Consider the following 6,290-nt stretch of genomic DNA (forward strand, 5'->3'; position numbering starts at 1 on the left):
GGAGCTGAGCTGTCACTTTGTGTGGCTGCTACTGAGATCCTGTGGGCTCCTTGGGAGCACCAATGTCTTGGACATGTTCCAACCTTCCTAATTACATCCTGCCTGCTAAACTCCTTCTGCAGTCTCAGTTGGGTACTGTTTTCATTGAAATTTTTTTTTTAAATCAGTTTTCAGACTGACATCTTCAGACAATACATCATCAGAAGTTGTCTCAGAAGATGGAGACACAGAAAAGAAGCCCAGACATTGCTGGTACAGGTTTTAGGACTTCTGGTCATGTCCCACTGTTGGGTACCACAACTCCTTGGGAACAGCTGTTGGTGGGTGGAAGGGAGATGTCCTCGGGGCCTCCCTGTTCACTTGTTCTGCTCCCGCTCAGGGTATAGTTGTCCTCTATCAGTAATGGTCACTCTGAGACTCAGGAAGAGATCAGAACAAGTGAGGTCTGAACCACAGACATACAGTGTGGAAATAACTGGCTAATAGCCCACTGGGATCTGGCATGGCCCTGCCTGGGATGACCCAGTGACTTTGGGAAGGATGCTCTGTTTGAACTGAACACCTCTGAGGTTCTGCTAATTTTAATAGGATGTATCTTGGGGTTTGGGGGTTGTTTTGAACTGTGACTTGCTTCTAGTCCAACCAGTCTGAGAGGACTCAGTGAGGCTACCCTCCACGGCAGCCAAATGGGGCAGAATGTGCAGAGCAGGGCCCTCCTATAAGCATGAAAGATCCAGAGACCATCTGGTCCAATAGTGTTCTAAACCTTCACAGAAGCAGGGTTCTACCTGCCAATATAATATCTCTTGAAAGTCTAGTATGTAATACAGGTAGAAAGGGAGCTGATCTTCCCCAAGGTGACCTTCCCCTTCTTGCTGCCCCTCCCACCCTCAGAGGCATCAAATTACACAACTTGCACAGTTTTGTATGGAGCTGTGCACCCAGGCTACTCTGCCACCCTCAGACCTGTTGGTCAGTTTTGGAATCATCAGAGCAGACAGAACTTGGAGCCACTGGTCTAATCTGATCCTCTTCCTTTTGCAAGTGGTAAGCTGAGGCTGGAGGTCACACAGCTTGTCAGGAGCAAGAACCATGATCAGAACTCATCTCTAGTAACAATCTGTGCAAAGCTCAACTCTCAGCCCATCCAATGTACTCTGCTGGGATTGTTTCTCCATCTCTGCCATTGATTCTGAACTTTGTGTGTGGTGGAGATGGGGACTGTCTCAACACCTTCATCAACACCTCCTGTATCAAGGTCTTCTGCCCTGCCTAAGTGTGATTGAGGAAGATGGAACTGACCACAGTGGTTGTAGGATGATGGGAAGGTAGGGGAGTGGACTGTCCGAGGAACTGGAGGCTAGGAGAGGTGAATCCCCACATCTGTGGACAGAACAGTGCCAAGCATGAGAAAGTTGGCACATGTATCCACCAGATACTAGAGAACAAACAGGAACAAACTGGCTCAGCCTAGTTCCCAGATTGTCCCAGGATCCCTCCAGGCAGTTCTGACAGCACCTGGGACTGAGGACAGTTGATTCCTGCTGGCCTAGTTGGGATGGGGGCTGGACGCCTGGCTGTTGATTCTCCGAGAAGAAATTTGTATTATTTTCCCAGGGCTGCATGACCAAGTCCCACAAACTGGGTGGTTTATAAGAACGGAATTGTTCTGATTCACTGTTATGTAAGCTAGGAGTCCAAAATCAGGGTATCAGCTGTGTTGTTTACTTCTGAGGGTTCCGGGAGTGGGGGCGGGGGTGGGGGTGGGGGCAGAATCTGTCCCATACGAAGCATTCCTTGGTTTACAGATTCATCACTCCAAATTTTTGTCTCTGTGTCTCTTCTCTTCTTTTATAAGGACATCCATCATATTGGATTAGGACCCACTCTACTCCAATATGACCTCATTTTAACTAATAGCATCTTCAAAGACTGTTTCCTAACAAGATCATGCTCACAAGTACTGGGCTTTAGAACTTTCAACATACCTTTCTTTGGAGGACCCATAATTCAACCCAATTCAACCCATAATAGCGTTCTAGGAGTCATCCCCCAAATATTACTGTGTATGTGTTCCTATATATCAAAAGAGATTGAAAATTGATTCATCAAAATGATAACAGCAACTACTCAGAGGTTGGGAGACTTGAGGGAAAATGAGAAAGAATAAAGGGAGAGATTAAATGTAATTCTTCCCCTCCTTCCAAAGCAGCAACGGAGAGAATAGGTGAGTGATTTGAGTGGGTCCAGAGGAGTTCTTCCCTAAATTATGCTTCTAAATAGATGTGCTGGTCAAAATCATCATTCATAAAGAAGGCCTGAGGTTATTAAGTATTGTCCTCCTCTTAAATATTTAAATTTAACTCTCAGTGGGAATTGTAATGAAGAAAAAGGTTAAGAACAAAAACTCTAAGGGCAGATAGCCCAGGATTAAACCCTGGGCCTGCTCTATACTTGCAGTGATCTTGGGCAACCTGATTAATACCAGTGACAAATAACTGGGCTTTCTTGAGGGTGAAATAAAGTAGTCTTTGTGAAACCATAGAGTGTCTGTCACAAAGATCTCATGCTATCAAGCGGATTCCAAGTCATAGTGAACCTATAGGACACAGTACAACAGCCGCCTTAAGGTGTCCAAGGCATGGCACATAACAACAACAATTATTATGAGATTTCTCCTGAAGAGTGACTGGTGGATTCCAACCACCAGTCTTTCAGTTAGCCGCCATGTGCTTAACCACTGTGAAACGAGGACTACTCAGCACAGCAAATGTGAGCTTTTCCATATAGTCCTAAATAGATTTATTAATCAATAACTTTCTTATAATATTAGTAATGGGACCCAAGAGATTCTTCACTTAAGGGAGGTGAAGAGGGTTAAGGAAGGGATCAGGGCTGGATACAATAAAGTGTAAGAAAGGGTCTGAGGGCCAGGGAACAGGAGGAAGAAGGATTTGCTTCTTTGTGCTGATCATTTTTTTTCCCTATTCTGGTAGTTCAGTGGCTGAAGTACTTGGTTGCTAACCAGAAGGTCAGCAGTTTGAACCCATTATCTCCTCTGTGAGAGAACTATGTGGCAATCTGCTTCCTTAAAGATTTACAACCTTGGAAACCCTATGGGGCAGTTCTACTGAGGGTCTCTGAGTTGAGATTGAATTGATGGTAGTGGATTTGGAAGCTTGAAAGGGACTTTGCTGGGGTGGCCCAATAGGAGAGGTTTCTGAGTGTCCATGCCTTTTGAGCAACAGTCCTGTCCCAGCTGGTTGTCATGGTGATGGTGCATTCCTGGCCTCAGTACCTGCCATCATCATCGTGCGATATAGGCCGTTGGCTGGGAAACTCATAGTCCCACACTCCATATTCCCTTTTTTCCTCTTCTAGGATGGCAGCCCGAGTGCTCCTTGGAGGCCAAGATGGCCAAACTTCGTCTCTCATACTTCAGACATATTGTCAGGAGGGACCAGTCACTGGAGAAGGACATCATGTTTGATAAGGTGAAGGGTTGGAGAAAAAGAGGAAGACCTCCAACGAGCTGGATTGGCCAACTGGCAGCATTGATGGCAACAGTAGTGAGGTTAGCCCAGGATCAGGCATGTTTCATTCTTCTGTGCACAGGGTCGCTATGGGTTGGTACTGACTTGATGGCACCTAACAACAACAACAAGGATTGTTTGGGATACTTTTGCGTGTTCCAATGGTCAGCTTATGGGATCCTTGACAATCCCTTTGCGGGTTTTGAGATGGTGGGGAAACTGTGGATGGGCACACCTAGATGGGTCACTACACTACTCACAGTCCTCAGCTGGCCTCAAAGGGGCCCTCCTGCAGAACAACAGCAAAAGCACCAACAGCACTAATCAGGCATTGGAATGAAATTTGATCCAGGAATTTGATGTCTTTCCTTGACATCATTTGCCTGCAGGGAAATGATTCACATCCTGGTGGGTCAGGAAGGCCTCAGTACTGTGAATTCTTTTTTGCTTCCATTGGATTTAATGTGAGTGATTTTAATGGGGCCAGTTAGGAACAGTTCACTTGTATGTGCAAAGCACTTGCCAACAACTCTCATTTGCAGTAATAATAATTCTGCTGTTGTCCTTCAAGGAAAGATTTACCCACCTGCACACGATTAGGGGCTGCTCTTAGCCTTCCGCTACAACTGAAATCTCCTGATCCAATTCCTTTTCTTTATTAGATACCACTTTCTTAAGATGATCTAATTTATAAGCAAGTAAATGTGATTGGAGGTGGGGATAGGGCTCAGGATTACACAAGTGAGCAATCAGGGGCACTTCTTTCCCACAGTTCTTGGCAGGGTTTGTGGTCGGAAGTACAATGAATACAAGAAGTGCTCTGAACCAGAGAGTCTCCTATTTTCCAGCAGCTACTGACTATGGGAGTCCAGGGCTCATATGTGGTAAAAGCTCATGTTTGTAATTTTTCTGGATCAGTTGCAACATTCCCTCCTCTTAATTGCATGTGTAAATTAACAAAATTCAGTAAAATTTTGCTGAAGATAATTAAAAAATGATGCAACAGTCTATCATTGGGGAACTACCAGAGGTTCAAGTTGGATTCAGATGAGGACGTGGAATGAGAGATATAATTGCTGATGTCAGACAGATCTTGGCTGAAAGCAAAGAACACCAGAAAGGTGTTTGTTATGTAGGTTCTGACTCATAGCAACTCTGTATAGGGTTTCCAAGGAGCAGCTGATGGGTTTGAATGATCAACCTGTGGTTTCTAGTCCAGTGCTGATCCTACCATGCCACACCAGGAGTCCAGAAAGATGTTTACCTGTGCTTTATTGCATATGCAAAAACTTGCAACTGTGTGGATCATGACAAATTATGAATAGCATTGTTAAAAAATGGGAACTCCACTGTTTTCATATGGTGGTTTGGCCTTCAATTATTTATAGGTATTATAAAATTTATAATTAATTTTTCTTTAAGGTGGCTCAGATTTTCAACTCTTGTGCACATAAAATTGAGTTGAAGTTTAGTGTGCTTTTTTTCTTTATCCAAAATTTTTAGTTAAATCTTCTTATGGTAACTGCATCCTATTCAGACACTAGAGTCTAAATTTTTGAAATTGTGTGGTGTTCACTAAAAGTAGGAATAACAAAATTAAAGTTAATTAAGGTCACAAACTTCAATGAAACCCTTAAAGTACAAATCTTCTTGATATTGTGAATTGTACCCTTTCCAGTTTGGTTCTTTTGGACTCTCCGTGTTTACTGACTGTTACCTTTTAAATTTTGCACACATTGAGATTAAAATCAGGCCTCTACTCTGATGATTCATATTTCTTCTTGTGTTCTAAGTGCAAACTAACATTTAAATGAACATTAGCATCAAGTGGCGCAGGCCTACATATGCACTTGCTGGATTCATTTTTTTGTGACCTTACCGGGTTTTGAATTTGAACTGGACCATTTTGTAGATAAAGGAAACTACATATATTGCTGCACTTTTAACTTCTCAAAACAGTGTTTAAAAGTTGCTTTTCTTTTTATTATTTTTTTAAACTCAGTTACAAAAAAACTAAAATGTTCTTTTAAAAGAGGCATCTAAATGTGTTCCTAATTTTGTATCTGGGCTTACATTTTATAACCAAAAAAAAAAAAAAAATGCTGCTATGGGGTGTGGGGGGGGTGGGCAGGAATTCCAGAACACTTATTGTGCTCAGGGAGGAACCTGTGCATAAACCAATAGACAGTCGTTTGAACAGAATAAGGGTTCACTGAATGGTTTAAAATCTGGAAAAGTGTATGCCAGGGTTGTATTCTTTCACTATATTTATTCAATTTGTATACTGGACATTTAATCAGAGAAGCTAGATTATATGAAGAAGAACATGGCATCAGGATTGGAGGAGACTCATTAACAATTTACAATATGCAGATGACAGAACCTTGCTTGCTGAAAGTGAAGAGGACCTAACATATTGATGAAGATCAAAGACTACAGCCTTCTATATGGATTGCACCTCAATGTAAACAAGAGAACAAATATCCTTACCACTGGACCAATAAATAACATCCATATAAGTGGAGAAAAGATTGAAGTTGTAAAAGTCTTCATTTGCTCAGATCAGCCATCAACACTCATGGAAGCAGCAGTCAAATTTAACGCACAAGACCTCTTTAAAGTGTTCAAGATCAAAGATGTCAGCTTGAGGACTAAGGTGCGCCTAACCCAAGCCATAGCATTTTCAACAGCCCCGTATGTATGTGAAAGTAGGGCAATGAATAAGAAAGACTATAGAAGAATTGATGCATTTGAGTT

This window comes from Chrysochloris asiatica, unplaced genomic scaffold (assembly GCF_000296735.1).
Source record: "Chrysochloris asiatica unplaced genomic scaffold, ChrAsi1.0 scaffold00226, whole genome shotgun sequence".
In the NCBI taxonomy this organism is placed as follows: Eukaryota; Metazoa; Chordata; class Mammalia; order Afrosoricida; family Chrysochloridae; genus Chrysochloris; species Chrysochloris asiatica.